This window comes from Euleptes europaea, chromosome 5 (genome assembly GCF_029931775.1).
Source record: "Euleptes europaea isolate rEulEur1 chromosome 5, rEulEur1.hap1, whole genome shotgun sequence".
Classification (NCBI taxonomy): Eukaryota; Metazoa; Chordata; class Lepidosauria; order Squamata; family Sphaerodactylidae; genus Euleptes; species Euleptes europaea.
Window position 1 is genome coordinate 111,168,726 of NC_079316.1, and position 17,077 is coordinate 111,185,802.

A 17,077-nucleotide genomic window follows, 5' to 3' on the forward strand; every position below is an offset into this window, starting at 1 on the left:
GTTATGCTTCCTATCCTCCCTCATCTTATCCTCCCTTCCTTTCCTCCTCCCTTGGTCAAAGACTGCGGTCATAGACCTAATAATAAATTATTATATAACTACTTTGGGGCTTTGCTTCAATTATGCTTGCATTTTTCAACTGTCAGACGTCGTCTCCATCTCCCCGCATATTTTGCTCCTCCAGAAACCACAAGCAAAATGCGTGGAAACGCACGGGGAGAGAGAGGCAACCATGGTCGGAAAACGCAAGCATAGTCGAAGCAAAGCCCCGAACTAGTTGGCAGGGGTGACTGCAGGGAAATAGCCATGCATAAATGGCCTCTGTATCATTTCCTCAGAATAACTGAACTCTCTGATCTCAAGACTCCTCATGGGCAGCGTACACAAAATCGCCTGAATTCACCGGCTTACCTTTCTATTTATAAGAATTAGGGCTGTTGAAAAAAAAATTCGGTATAGTTCGGATTCAGGTGAATTTGGCCCGTCTGGATTCGGGATATGCCAAAGTCTGAACTCCCCCGCTTCGGGTCCGTGCAATTCGGCGCGAATTCAAAGTTCGGGGAAAAAATTCTGCCAAATAAAGCCATTAAAAACAAAACTGCGCCTTTCCGCTGCTCCGGGGGGGCATTTTGGGGGGTAGAGGTCCCAAACTTTCAGCGGAGCTTCAAAGGACCCTTCTTGCAAGACCCTCCAAGTTTTGTAAAGATTGGGTTGGGAGGGCTGAGATATGGGCCCCGAAAGGGGCCCCCACCCCCTCAATGTGCATCTCTGAGCAGAGCTTGCCGCCCACGCACAAAGCTCCCAGCCCCGACAAACAGCTGAGCTGCTGGGAGCAAGGGCGGGGCAGGTGCGAAGAAGTTTGCAAAGCAACACAACTGCAAAGCAACACAACTGCAAAGCAACACAACCATGCAAAGCAACACGTTTGCAACCATGCAAAGCAACACCTGACACCTGGGAGTTTGCAAACCATGGAAAGGGACAGAGGCAGTTAGCTATGCATAACGAGCAGGAGGGGGTGGAATTTCCCCTTTTGCATCGGACTCAAGTCGGGACCAGGCAAATGCATTCTTTAAGTCACCATTTGAAAACCAGTTTTGAGCAAGCATCAAAATAGGCCTAACCGATCTTATGAATGAGGGAAAACCTGAGGACACACAACTGAAGCCCCCCCTCAAACCAGGGAGAGAGAGACTCGAGGGGGCACACACACCCCAGGCAGAATGGGCGAAAGCCCCCTTTGGCTCCCCCACCCACCCATAGAAACTGCTCCCTCCCCCCACACACACAGACTCTGCTTCCCCCCACACACACACACAGGAGAAAAATTATAGATTAAAGCCCCCAAAGGGGTCTTACTGTGGCTGTCTTCTGTTCCATCAGGAGGGGCTGGGAGGTCTGGGTAATCCAATACGATTCTATTTAAGCACGGGAGGTTTTGCCTTGGATTTGCCGCTCTGGAGATGCATACAGGATCGGGTGATCCATTCATCCCAATAGGGAAAAGGGGAAAGCCCATATCTCGGGACCCCCTGACCCAATGTTTACAAAACGTGGGGGGGGTCTTAAGAAGGCTTGTCTGAAGCTATGCTGAATGTTTGGGGGCTGCACCCCCAAAAATGCACCCCCTGCAGCCACGGAAAGAGAAAAGGGGGGAGCCCATATTTCTGCCCCCACTGAACCCATCTTTACAAAACTTGGGGGGGTCTCTTAAGAAGGCTCAGCTGAAGCTATGCTGAAAGTTTGGGGGCTCCACCCCCCAAAAAGCGCCCCCTGCAGCCATGGAAATGGAAAAGGGGGGAGGGAAAAGGGGGGAGCCCATATCTCAGGACCCCCTGACCCAATGTTTACAAAACTTGGGGGGTCTCTTAAGAAGGCTTGTCTGAAGCTCCGCTGAAGGTTTGGGGTCTCTACCCCCAAAAATGCGCCCCCTGCAGCCACGGAAAGGAGTGAATGTGCACACCCACCCCACGAGGATTTCTCTCTTTCTCTCCCCGGCCGGGCCGTGCAGCAGCTGATTCCTCCAGTACTCAATCCTGACTGATTGGCCAGAAGAAGACCCAGCTTACCCACCGATTGGCCGGGGGAGAATGCTGCTTACTGACGGTTATGCTGCTGTGCCCCAAATTTGCCGAATTTATTTGTGAACTCCCAAACTCGCTGAATTCGGCTCCCCTGTTTTCCCACCATTTTTTAGTTCGGTTCGTCCCAAACTAAAAACCGCCGAATCAGGGGAAATTCGGCTGTTTTTTGGTTCGCGCCAAACCGAATCGACAGCCCTAATAAGAATGCCAATGGATGAAAATATTGTTGGACAGGAACAAGTTCATTAGAATATTAAATTCAAGACGGAGGTCTTAGTTAGCATAAAGCAATCTGAAAACTACGGTTGAAGGTACGGCATTTTAAGAGCAGAGGGGAAAAGCTAGATGTAATTCCAACACCAAAAACATATATTGACATTCCCAGAAAAAGTCTGAAAGGTACAAGAACAGTTCTGTATGTTTTCAGCATGAACCAGTTTGAAACAGGTCTAATGTTGGGTTTCCTGCCAGTGGCAACTAGCGAGAGAAAGAGGGGGTGGAATGGGGGGGGGAACGATATTGCACTGAAAGTGACATCACCATGCCAGTGTTACACTCTAGGATTTACCAAACTTCTATGGTAAAACAATAGCAATCTTTCCCCTGCCACCTTGTTAGCCCCCTTTTGAGGGCCAAAAGGCGGGATATACATTTTACAAAATAAAATAAATGAAATAAATAGTATGAGCCAGCTCAGTTTTGTCAGTATTTTTTTAAAAATGGTTTTAAACAAAGTGGAGCAACAAATCACTTACATGAACTATTTGTTTAAAAGGCAGGTGGACATCTTGAGTAAGGGTTAACTTGGATAGCTGAGCTAGTTTTGAACTCGCAGCTATGTATGTATGAAATACCATACTTAGCATATGCAGATGATCTAGTATTGTTAGCCCGTACACTCCTAGGTATAGTAAAAATGTTAAATGAGCTTTATGATTATTGTACTAAAGGATATTTAAAATGATTTTTGATAAAACTAAGGTTTTAATCTTCACTAAATCTAAACTTAAAAGAAGAAGAAGAGTTGGTTTTTATATGCCAACTTTCTCCACCACTTAAGGAAGAATCAAACCGGCTCACAATCACCTTCCCTTCCCCTCCCCACAACAGACACCCTGTGAGGTAGGTGGGGCTGAGAGAGCTGTGACTAGTCCAAGGTCACCCAGCTGGCTTCATGTGTAGGAGTGGGGAAACAAATCCAGTTCACCAGATTAGCCTCAGCTGCTCATGTGGAGGAGTGGGAATCAAACCTGGTGCTCCAGATCATAGTCCACCGCTCCAAACCACTGCTCTTTTTCCCCCCTATGTGTTTTCTATGTGTTTCTATGGAGATAGTAAGAAATTTTAAGTACCTCGGGGTCCTGTTTATTCACAGTCTTTCTTGGGACTTGTATATCTATATGTTAACGCAAAAGGTAAATTCCTCAATTATCGGTTCTTGTAGGTTATCCGGGCTGTGTAACCGTGGTCTTGGAATTTTCTTTCCTGACGTTTCGCCAGCAACTGTGGCAGGCATCTTCAGAGTAGTAACACTGAAGGACAGTGTCTCTGAGAGACACTGTCCTTCAGTGTTACTACTCTGAAGATGCCTGCCACAGTTGCTGGCGAAACGTCAGGAAAGAAAATTCCAAGACCACGGTTACACAGCCCGGATAACCTACAAGAACCAATGAACTCTGACCGTGAAAGCCTTCGACAATATCCTCAATTATCGTCCTTAAAAAATTCTATTTTTGCAAAGGAGGGCAATTGGTACAGGCCTTCATGATTCTATATAGTGCAATCATACCTTCGATTATTGGATATGCTTCTCCAGTTTGGTACACTGTCCATATAGAACAGCTGGATTGTCTTCAAGTTAAATTTATCAGAAACTTGCTGGGTATTCCATGATGCATCTCCTCCTCCATTCTACGGTTAGAACTAGGGCTCCCAAACCTATAATCTTTTATATATCAATCTGTCATTAAATTTCAGGACTCATAAGAACATAAGAAAAAGCCCTGCTGGATCAGACCAAGGCCCATCAAGTTCAGCAGTCTGTTCACACAGGGGCCAATCAGGTGCCTCTAGGAAGCTCCCTCTTTGAGCCGTCAATATCTTGATATGTTTCAGTTGGTAATCTCAGATATCTCTGGGTCCACCGGGACCAGTAGGTTAGACATAAGATTTTCCTTTCCAATAGAGCAACAGAAAGCTGCAAGGTATAGTATTCGGAAAGAAAACTGTAAACAATTACAAAATAGGATCTTAAATAGGGTGGCCAACTCAGGCTTGGGAAATTCATGGGAATTTGGAGGTGGGGCCTGGGGAGGACAAAGATTGGAGAGGGACCTCAACCGTGGATCGCCTGTAATTCCAGGAGAACTCCAGATGCCACCTGGAGGTTGGTAACCATAGACTATGGTAAGATTCAAGTCAGCAAAGCTTTCTTTAAAAAAAACCCTCTGTTTGTATAAGCAAGCACACTTCTGAGACTGACAGAGGATAAATTTCAATAGCATGACCTTACTTCTGTGAAAATGTTCTGAGATAAGGTCATCAATGAAATTGCTTTCATTTAGCAGCGGCTGCACAAAATTCCAGAAAACCAACAAACAAAAAAAGAAAAGAAAGAAAAATTTTCAAGGTACAGAGGAAAGTCGCTGGACTTGCAAAAATTCTATTTTTTTTTAACAAAAGCAGGTGTTTTCTGATGTGCAGGATGTCCATAAATGAGTCACGTTGAACGCAGTTTACATATTCAAAAGATGGACCCAAAACCTTATATTCAAGGTTTTTTTAGGTAGTTCCATGGGCCTCGCTTTACCATCTAAGTATTTCTCTGATTTAAATCTTGCCACGTGGGCACCATAGTTCCACCAAGTGTTTTTAGAAAGTGAGTGGGGCGTAGTGTAGTGGTTAAGAGAGGTGGAATCTAATCTGGAGGATCGGATATGATTCCCCACTCCTACACATGAATCCTGCTGGGTGACCTTGGGCCAGTCACAGTTCCCTCTGAACAGTCTCAGCCCCATCTACCTCATAGGGTGTCTGTTGTGGAGAGAGGAAGGGAAGGAGATTGTAAGCCGGTTTGATTCTCCTTAAAAGGTAGAGAAAAGCGGGGTATAACAACCAGCTCTTTTCTTCTTCTTATCCACCTAGGGTTGCCAGCTCCTGGCTGGGAAATACCTGGAGATTTTGGGGGTGGAGCCTGAGGAGGGCAGGGTTTGGAGAGGGGAGGGACTTCAGTGGGGGTATAGTGCCATAGAGTCCACCCTCTACAGCAGCCATTTTCTGGAAGTGGCATTGAGTAGCTCTAGGAATCGGCTGAAACTCTATGGTAAAAGCAGCCATGGAGACAATCAGCAGGAGGCCTCCTGGCATAGTGTGTGTAGGGGGAGGTAGCAACCCTATGCCATAGAGATGACTCTCTGAAGCTGCCATTTCCTCCAGGGGACCCAAGCTCTGTGGTCTGGATTCTAAGCTAGGGGTGGTAAACAAGGGGCCAGATTCACCCCCTTGAGAGTTCTTACCCGAGCTGCGAGGCAGCCACCATCCCCACTCTTGCTCTGGGTTGGTGAGGCACGGGCCAGCTCAACCAAGTGACACCCCTGTTCTAAACTATCTCAGATTCAGCATGCAAAACTGGGGCTGGAGTACCTTCCTACAAAGCGCACTGCGGCAGATGGGACTGCAAACCTGATCGAGGCCGGCGGAAATAGGACTCGACAGATCGGTACCCTCTGAAGCATATGGAGATAGCCAGGCTCCTTTTCATTTCCATCGCTTCACGTCAGGCCATTATCTACAGGATTTAAATCGATACAACAGGTAAAACAAATTGCTGTTGCCTCCGCTCTAATCCAATATTGTGGCAGAATTAATATCCCTCTCTCAGCCCCCTGGAGAGTTGGAGCTATTAAATCCTAAATGAGGGGTGTTCTGTTTTGCATGATGCAGCACAGAGCCCTAGAGCAGGGGGTTCACGTCACTCCAGAATTAGTATCTGCCTCTGGGGCCATTCAGCTGTCTTTCATTACTGCACAGGAAAACTTTGCTTTTCTATCTTCTCTAATCTTTCCTTCCTAATTCTTTTGATCTCTTCCTGTTAAACCCATATGCAGAATCCAGCAGCCAAGGATGGATGACTGTTGGTGAAACTACAGAATTAGAAGAAGAGGAAGAAGAGGAGGAGGAGGAGGAGGAGAAGAAGAAGAAGTGGTTCTTTATATTCCAACTTTCTCTACCACTTAAGGAAGAATCAAACCAGCTTCAATCACCTTCCCTCCCCGTCCCCACAACAGACACCCTGTGAGGCTGCGAGAGTTCAGAGAACTGTGATCTGGCCCAAGGTCACCCAGCAGGCTTCATGTGTAGGAGTGAGGAAACCAACCCGGTTCTCCAGATTAGTGTCCATCACTCATGTGGAGGAGTGGGGAATCAAATCCAGTTCTCCAGATTAGAGTCCACTGCTCTTATAACCACTTGGTTTATATACTAGGCTGTCGATTCGGTTCATCCCGAACCAAAAAACAGCCGCATTTCCCCCGATTCGGTGGTTTTTCGGTTCGGATTGAACCGAACTCAAAAAAAGCGGGAAAACGGGGAGCCGAATTTGCGAGTTTGGGGTGTTCGCGAATAAATTCGACAAATTCGGGCCCTTTAAACAGATCTGTGCCTTCCAGCTGGAAGGCACAGATTTGTTTAAAGGGCCCCCGCGTGCCTTCATGGAAGCCCCGTGAAGGCCCGCGGGGGGGGGGGCGAATTTTCCCCTGAACTCCGTATCTCTCACCGAAGTTCGCGGATCCAAAGCGGGGGAGTTCGGACTTCAGCACGTCCCAAATTTAAACGGGCCGAATTTTGCCGAAGCCGAACTTTTCAGAATTTTTTTTCAACAGCCCTATTATATACCCCGATTTTCTTGGGGTATTTTTGTACCCTGATTTTCTCTACCTTTTAAGAGGTCTCAGCATACAATTGCCTTCCCTCCCTCCCTCTTCCCACAACAGACACCTTGTGAGGTAAGTGGGGCTGAGTGGGTTCAGAGAGAACTGTGACTAGTTCAAGGTCACCCAGCAGGCTTCATGTGGAGGAGTGGGGAAACCAACCTGGCTCTCCAGATCTGCTTCTCATGTGGAGGAGTGGGGAATCAAATCTGGTTCACCAGATTAGAATCCACTGCTCTAGGAATTGCCTAACCCAGACCTGGCAGCCCTAGATCAGATACAGGGCAGGCCTTAGTTAGCGTTAAGATGCCATTGTGCAAAATTGTCCACAACTGATAGATGTTCAGATTTCAAAATTCAGATTCCATCATTCAAATTGCCCCTCTAGATTTGACATTTGAATTTCAGCAATCAAATATGACGGAAGAATTCAGCTATCTTGCTGGGCTGAATGGTTGGTCAAAGGGAATACAAAAGCTATTGGAAATTGGAAATCAGATATTGACTGCAACAAGCAATTTGGTCGTCAGACGCTGCCAGATAGTTCATTGCCGTGTGTCGGATCATTTCAAACATTGATCGCTGCTGTCGTGTCAACTGTCAGATGTTGTCAAAAGTTGGCAGCCACAGCAAGATCTTTAGTTGTTGAACTATGGAAGTGAAACATACACTGCATATTTGCACACACAAAGTCTGTCTGGAGAATATTTACTATCAACATCTGTGCGGGAGAATTCTCTTCAGGCAAATTCAGCTCAGCTCTCTATTATCCCAAGTTTCTACTAGGAACTGTTGAAGCCAACCCTTGTTTGGACATTCCCTTGTCACTACTGACGGGAAAGGGAAACTGTCGGATGTTCAAGGCAGAATACATTAAACTCTACCTCAGAATCTTCCTGCAGCCAGAACATCATGTGACTAGGGTCATGCAAAAACAAAAATCAGTAAATTTTGGGTTTGGGTTTATTGGGCCTGATTTTTTTCAGTAAACCCAGAATAGGCCAAATACCAATACTGGTTAATTTGTATTTCGGCTTTGTTTCTGGGTTTAGCAAAAAAATCTGGGCCCATTATATTCTATGGGGATTTTTTTCAAAGCTCCTGTGGGGGCATTTTAGGAGGTAGAGTCCCGGTATTTGCAGCATAGCTGCAAGGCACTCTCCTTAGATGGACATCGAAGTTTGGTGAACATTGGGAAAGAGGGTCCAATCTTATGGGCCCACAAATGACCAGCAAATGCGACCCCAACCTCAAAAGGGACCCTAACAAAACCTGTGGGGAAAGTTAGAAAAATGGGAGAAAGCACAAAGCCATGCATCTGAGCAAAGGAGAAAACAGAACACGAAAAGCTGAATATTTATTTGGCTTTTTCGGGAATTGCCTGCTTGGCTTTGGGCAGAGCCCCTAGTTTTGGCGTTTGGTAAACCCACAAATTACCAAAAAGGCTGATTTCGGGTTTATTTGCAGTTCAGGTATATTGATATGCACAACCCTACATGTGACTTCAGAATGCCAATCGTGCAATGGCAACATAGCTCCTAGGAGGACCTTACAGCATGGTGTAGTGATTGAGATCAGTGGACTCTAATCTGGAGAACTGGGCTTGATTCCCCACTCCTCTATCTGAATGGCAGACTAATCTGGAGAGCAGTGTTTGATTTCACCCCTACTCCACATGAGCGTGGACGCCAATCTGGTGAACTGGGTTGGTTTGCTCACTCCTACACATGAAGCCAGCTGGGTGGTTTTAGACTACTCACAGTTCTGTTCGAGCTCTCTCAGCCTCACCTACCTCACAAGGTGTCTGTTGTGGGGAGAGGAAAAGAAGGAGATTGTAAGCCGGTTTGATTCTCCGTAAAAGGTAGAGAAAGTCGGCATATAAAACCCAACTCTTCTTCTTCTTCTTCTCCTTCTGGAGCGGAGAGCACTGAGAGATGATATGATAACCATCTTCAGGTACTTGAAGAGCTGTCATATAGAGGGTGTCGAGGTGTTTTCTGTTTCCCCAGAAGTTTGGACCAGGACCAACGGGTTGAAATTAAATCAAAAGAGTTTCCGTCTAGACATTAGGAAGAATTTTCTAACACAGCGATTCCACAGTGGAACAGGCTTCCTCAGGAGGTGGTCAGCTCTCCTTCCCTGGAGGTTTTTAAGGTTAGATGGCCATCTGTCAGGAATGCTGGTTCTATGACCTTAAGCAGATGATGAGAATGTAAGGTCTGAGTTCACCTGTTGAATCCCAATCACCAAACGTCCAGACAGGGTATTCTAAGAGGCTGGTTTATTTGGGAAGCATAAGGTGAGTAGCAGGAACTTACAGGGGAAGGTACAAGGACTCTACTGGGGGGAATACAGGCAGGTTGGAACATATACAGAAAACCAAAAGCACAGTTGGTTACCAAGCCGAGCCTGGTTCCCTTGGTAGATTACAGTTATCACACAAACGGAGAGAAAGCAGTCATAACAAACTTCTGAGAAACAGAACCTTGAAGGCCAGCTGCCTGGAGCTCACAGAGAGGGAGGGCATCTTGGCCATCTTCTGGGCGTGGAGTAGGGGTCACTGGGGGTGTGGGGGGATATAGTTGTGAATTTCCTGCCTTGTGCAGGGGGTTGGACTAGATGACTGTGGTGGTCCCTTCCAACTCTATGATTCTATTCTTCCTCCTCCTCCTCCTCCTCCTCCTCTTCTTCTTGGATAAAGGCATCTAAACAAAAGAATGAAGAAAAAGATTAGTACCAAAAACAACACAACCAAAAATGCAGAGGTAAATATTTGTTTATTTATTTGTGAAGGTTGTGGTCAGTGCACAGAGTCACTGCAGTGCGGGTCCATCTCTAGCTGAAAAAGTGTGTTGATTCTGTCCATGTTAAAAAATCTCTCGCCTTTTTTTGGAGCGTTTAGGGGGGTTCTACTCGGGAAAGAGGACTAGGATAAGTTCTCCACTACCTCCCTGCCAAATGGAGGTTGGTGGCATCAAAACATACTGCCCTCAAAACCATTCATTGCTGCATGTAAGATACTCAACCCGCATGCTAGAATTGTGCACCAATGGACTTCTTCATCCTGACTGCCCAGCTGCCCTGACTAATGTTCTGAAATCTGGGGTCCTTTATGCATGGGTACTTTGACTCACATTCGCCCCCGGACTGACTTGGTTGTTCCTTGGAGTTATGCATGAATTTTCTGTCCATTAAGGATGACCTCACAGCCAGCCCTCACAAATCCTGGGTATTCCCGAGGCTGTTAAAACCCGATTCCTCAAACTCCCCTGAGATCAGCCTGAGTCAAATCGTCCTCAAATCCATGCATAAGCCAAAGCATGGGACTGGGGAACTGGGTGGGTGACGTTTTTCTCACAGTAAGCACAACAGCCAATTACAAAGCAGCATTTTCAAGGGGTGGGGACTCAGACACTTCCAGATTTGAGCTTGGTGACTTTGCTGGTGAGCAGCAATTTTTGGATTCGCAACAGAAAAGTGTGGGGTGAGCGAGCATGGGACACCAGGTAAAACTCCCATGCATAAACGACCTGGGTGTTTTTGTTTCTGAGAGACACCAAAGCCCATATCCCAGATCCTAAACAATCACTAAAACATAGATTGAAACAATGCCAACAAGGAGAAGAAAAAATAGTCAAACCAGCTATTGGCTACTGGCCAGGAAAGCAGGGAAAGAAAATAACAGACAGAATGGCAGATAGCATATCCTGGTTTAGGAAATGAGTCTCAGCAGGGATCTGAGACATTTAAATCAGTTGCTAGTTCTCCCCCCACCCCCTTTATTTCCTTTAAATGATGTGTTCAGTTACTTCTGCCCCCCTCCATCTGCATACCTGATTGGGCTGCTTTTTTATCCTATTAATTTGCTGCCTTCTCCAGAACTGTGCAGCTAAAGTTCACCGCGGTGCTTTTCAGTGCACTTATCTTTCTGTTTGTTTGCCTCAGCACAAACCAAAGAGCAGCCATTTCCCAGAGGGAAGGAAAGTTAAGAGGTCTCAGAACGACAGGCCATTTACATTGTATTCTACTGGGGCCCCTCCCGTCCCCAAACCCTGCCCTCCCAGGCTCCACCCCAAATCTCCAGAAATTTCCCATCCAGGAGTTGGCAACTGCACCTTGGAGAGCTACTGTCAGTCAACATGGATGAGACTGATAGGCCAGTGGTCTGACACAATATAAGGTAGCGGCATATATGTATGAAAAGGGCATAGAATTCTTTGTGACTCCTGCTTGAGAACCAGAATATTGGTCTACTGAAAGTTATACTCATTGAAAAATTGGCAGATGAAGCTTATTGGCGAAAACATATCTGGATAAAGCGTTCCCATTTTGTTGCGCAGTCCATCTCCTTGCGGCTCTGGCAGTCCCCCGGCTCCCACCTCGTTCTGCGGGGCAAAGATTTCATCAGCCTTTGGGCATTTGCCCTTCAGGGGCACCATTTTTGAAATTCTGCCACAGCTGGAAATCCAAAACAATAATCACCCTGTACTGTACTGAGAGTAACTCAACCAAAATAACAGCACATGACTCGCTTAATTATCAAACCCAACATATTTTAATGTACAAATGACAAGGACATGAGGAACTAAGAACATGCGGTGTACACGTTACAAGAAACACAAAAATCGGTGCTGAACACAAGACCAAAAACATGAAATATATACAAAATATACAAATATTCAACAATTCAATGACTGGTCCCATGTAACACCTATGCAAGTCTAACAAAGTATAAATATGTATAACAAAGCCTTTTCAGCACGGGGCTTATTAATCAGTCCATAGACTTAGCTTGCACGGCGTGCGGAGTCAACTTCTTTCGTTTCACTTGGTATGTTGTAGCTTGTAACAAGCTCAGATCCCTTAAAAGGGTAATTGAAACGACTGGTGGGGACCACAGAATATGTTCAGAACCGCATAACAGAACGCAGATCCCAGGTATTCTTTGCGTTTCACCCTCAGGCTTCTTCAGCCTCGAAGATAATTTTCCGTTTGCCTTGAGTTGTAATCTAAATTTTTTTAAAGCATATGGCTGGAAATCCAGCAAAAAAAAAAAATAACACTGTCACGTACATTCTCCATAAACGCAGGACTCGACACTACACAGATTGGTATGCTGGAAAAGCTTACCCTGTTTTACCAAAAAAGACAATGAAAATAAAACATTTCAGCGACTTTTTTCAAGCCGAGATCATATACAAGCCTTCATTATAACGATTAATCAATGTTGCACACTCCCCCCCCCCAAAAAACAAAGAACTAGGTTGCTAGTCATAGGGAGAACATGTTAAACGAAAGGGAAATTTTCCCGAAGATCATGAACTTTGTTTATAGCGATATCTACGTTGCCAAAATGAGCTTCTGATATTTTGATTTATCGAAAAATCAATCTATTTTATTTTTAAAAAACAGGGAAGAAATGGCGGAGAAGCTGCGGTGAGATTTCAATGCATATCAATGCGTATCAGTGGAGGAGAGGGGGGCCGACATGGAAGAGAGGAATTGAAGGAAGAGGGGCGTGGTGGCGCAGGGACAGCCAAACTGAGTGAATCAACTCTGGGAATCCTGAATGAGCCAGGAACACTGTTAAGTGCCAAAACAGGAGCGGGAAAATCCTGGTTGGATGTGCGTAGGAAGAGTGTCGAGCTCAAAGGGAGGAGGAAGTCATGCAGAACACTAATACAGAACTGAGAAAATTGCAGAAAGAATGGTGGTTCAAATAACCATGCCAGCTCTGGGTTGGGAAATACCTGGAGATTTGGGGGCAGAGCCTGAGGAGGGTGGGTTTTAGGGAGGGGAGGGACTTCAGTGGGGTATAATGCCACCCTCCAAAGCAGCCATTTTCTGCAGGGGGACTGATCTCTAGAGTCTGGAGATCAGTTGTAATTCCAGGAGATCTCCAGGCCCCACATGGAAGATGGCAACCGAGGGTCACGGCTGGAAACCTTTGATATTACCTGCAGCCTGATTTTTTTTTCCCACTGGAGATGCCAGGGATTGAACCTGGGACCTTCTGTGTGCAAACCAGGCGCTATTCCACTGAGGCCCTGCCCATCTCACATCTATCAGCAGGCTCTTTATCAGCCTCCAAGGCATCATGTGTTTCTGTGCACACATAGAAACATAAAATCATAGAGTTGGAAGGTACCACCAGAGTCATCTAGTCCATCCCCCTGCAAAATGCAGGGAATTCACAACTGCCTCCCTTCCACACCTCCAGTGACCCCTACTCCATGCCCAGAAGATGGGGGGGGGGGACCCTCTAGGATCCCTGGTCAATCTGGCCAAGAGGAAAATTGTTTCCTAGGGTTGCCAACCTCCAGGTACTAGCTATTACAACTGATCTCTGGCTATTACAACTGATCTCCAGCCAATAGAGATCAGTTCCCCTTGAGAAAATGGCCACCCCAAAAACATCCCACAAAGAGGGACCTGGAAACCCTATTCCTGACCACAAAGTGGTGATCAGCATTACCCTAGGCATGCTAGGGATGCCAGCCTCCAGGTGGGACCTGAGGAATCTCCAGAATTACAACTCATCTTCTGACTACAAAGATCAGTTCCCCTTGAGAAAATGGAAGTTTGGGGGGGGGGGGCTCTATGGCATTGTGCCCCATGCAGGTCCCCCCAGGCTTCACCCCCAAATCTCCAGAGGTTTGCCAACCAGAAGCTGGCAACTCAGCTAGAGTTGCCAGATCCCTCTTCACCGCTGGCAGGAGGTTTTGGGGGTGGAGCCTGAGAATGGCATAATATGGGGAGGGAAGGGACTTCAATGTGGTATAATGCCATAGAGTCCACCTTCCAAAGCAGCTATTTTCTCCAGGAGAACTGATTCCCCACATCTGTCTGCATCCATTGTTATCGGTTACACAGTTGTGTTAGGGTTGCCAACTGCCCGCTTATGGCGGGCAATCTACCGCTACTGTTGCCTGCTGACTCTCAGCTGGTGGGCAGAAGTAAATGGGGGAAGAGAGTGGGAGTGACCAGCGTCATCTAGGCGATGACATCACTTACAATGTAACTACAACTGCTGGCATGAGACTTTCCCTGCCTCCTCCTCTTCCTATCTTTCCCGTTAGCTGGTTTCACTCCCCCCACACTACCACCACTCAGCTGTTTGGCGGGGGTGCGGACTTTCTTTTTTGCTTTTCCTCTGCTGCTTTCCTGGTGCTTCAGCGAGCTTTCTTTGCAGTGCTCTGTCCGGTGTCCCAGGTTTCTCAGGCAGCTTTCCTCCCCGCCGCTTTTCCCTGTGGTTCCTTGCGAGTAGCAAGTAGTATTACTGGTGAGTAGCAATTAGTGTTACTCATGAGTAGCAAGTAGTGCTACTTGCGAGAAGCCACGGGGAAAAGCAGCAGAGGCAAAGCAAAAAAGAAAGTCCGCACCCCTGCCAAACAGCTGAATGGCGGTAGGGTGGGGGGAGCAAAACCAGCTAATTGGAAAGATAGGAAGAGGAGGAGGGAGGGAAAACCTCACACTATCAGTTGTAATGTAAGTTGTACAGTAAGCTATACTGTAAGTTTCTAATCAGCCTGTTTCCTTCCCCCCCCCCCCGCCCTACCACCACTCAGCTGTTTGGCGGAGGTGGGGGCTTTCTTTTTGGCTTTGCGGGGCTTCTCTGGCTCCCCAGGTTTCTCGCAAGTATTAACACTACTCATGAGTAGGAAAAGGAGGGGGCAGGGAAAGCCACACACCGGCACTTCTGGTTACACTGTATGTGATGTCATCGCATAGATGACGCTGGTTGACGCCCCCAACCCCTCCTCCCTAAATCTCTTGCCGGTTGCAAGGTGGGACCTGGCAACCCTAGTGTCCACGCCTTTTGTAACGTTAAAGGGCTTAATCATGTGATTACCATCTAATCAGGGATTACAGAATGTAATGCAGGGGTCCCCAACCTTTTTGAGCCTTTGGGCACCTTTGAATTCTGGCAACAGGGTGGTGGGCACAGCCACAAAATGGCTGTCACAAAATGGCAGCCACAGGAAGCAGAGCCAGGCACAAAATGGCTGTCGCAGCTTACCTTCAGTCACATAGTGGAAATCCTTGTGCTGTGGTGGCAATTTAGGGTTGCCAAGTCCCTCTTTGCCACCGGCGGGAGGTTTTTGGGGTGGAGTCTGAGGAGGGGAGGGTTTGGAGAGGGGAGGGACTTCAATGCCATAGAGTCCAATGACCAAAGCGGCCATATTCTCCTGGTGAACGGATCTCTATTGGCTGGAGATCAGTTGTAATACCAGGAGATCTCCAGTCAGTACCTGGAGGTTGGCAACCCTAAACCCAACCCCTCCAACACCAGCCCATCGGTGGCCAGGGATGACATAGTCACCCTAGTACACACATATTTTAATGATCTCGCACTGTAGCTGGATAGATCCAGGCAAGCTTCCCTTCCCAACCTCCTGTTACTATTATATTATCGTCGATTCAGCCAGCACCCCCTTTAATCAATTTAACATAATGTGACCTACCAGTTAATCTTCCCTAATGAGCAGACCACCTTCTCTCCATTAAGAGACAGATATATCATCAACCTCATCTTGCAGATGAAGAAGGCAATTATGAAGCTGGCCTGGAAGCTGGAGATACTAACAGAAGGGGAAAGATGCGAATGGCAGTGCTTGTCTGAAAAGAGAAAACAGGCTTTCTGGGAAGGACCCCATCTCTGCTGCCCTGACCTTAGGGCAATACTTTTGATTGTCTCAATGATGATAGGCTTCTTGAGTTGTTTTTGGGAAGATACTGGGCTTTGAGCTCACCGTCAAACTCACATGATCAGTGAATTTCTCATTATTTTTATTCTATGTGTATGCTTGCACCATACGATTTTGTCCTACAAGGGCTGGGAAGAAGAAGAAGAAGGTTGGTTTTTATACCCTGCTTTTCTCTACTGAAAGGAGTCTCAAAGTGGCTTACAATCTCCTTCCTTTCCTCTCCTCACAGCAGACACTTTGTGAGGTAAGTGGGACTGAGATAGGTCGAAGAGAACTGTGACTGGCCCAAGGTCACCCAACAGGCTTCATGTGGAGGAGTGGGGAATCGAACCCAGTTCTCCAGATTAGAGTCCACCGCTCTTAACTACTATGCCACTCTGGCTGTCATTCTTGACGAAAATGGAAGGCAAACACAATATTAAAACAAATAAAGAGAACTGATTTGTAGGGAAAGATGGATCACGTCTTCATCTGGTCGATGTCTTACACAAAAACACACCAGTACAGGAATCCTCAACCTGGTGACCATGGGTGTCATGGCACCTGCCAAAACTGTTCTTGGGCCCTGCAAAGTGTTTTTAGGAAGTGGGTGGGGCCAAGTGGGGCTTTTGCCCAGCCAGGCTTCTGATTGGCCATTAGAGATTTGATTGGCTGTGCAGATATTTTTAAACGTTGCTTTGGCAGAAGCTGCCACCACAACCGAAGGATCTTCACTGTGGGACTGAAGGTAAGCTGTGGCAGCCATTTTGTGGCTGGCTCCGCCTCCTGTGGCAGCCATTTTGTGGCAGCCATTTTGTTGCTCCGCCCACCAAGCTGTGCCAGAATGCCAAATGTGCCCGCAGGCTCAAAATGTTTGGGGACCCCCTGTCTAGTATCTTCATCCACACATAGTTTCTACATTAAATCATATCTTTGTCTGGTTGTTTCCCTACTCGGCTCCATCTGGCTTTGTTTAATGTCAGTGCATTAAGGGAACTACATTTTGTAACAATTAATGGCACCCTGGTGAAAACTGTTGAGGCTCTTTCAAAATTTCTGACAGGCCCATATTGAGATCATATGAACAATAAGTAATATCGTTTATAAGGATTTTTGCCTCGCCATGGGAAGGGGGGTGCAACTGTGGGGCCTCTAATGCTTGATATTAAAATAAAAACCACATTGGAGAGAGCATCACACCTCAACTGTTGAGTGTGAGAAAATACATATGAGAGTCATATTTTATATATGAGGAAGGAGGGAGGGAGAGAGAACAAATGTGAAGGATTCCCCCCCACTCCCATGTATTCTCTGTTGAAGGATACCACTCACCATTATATATATCCTCTGCTGGAAAGCAGCCAACAAAATATTGTTG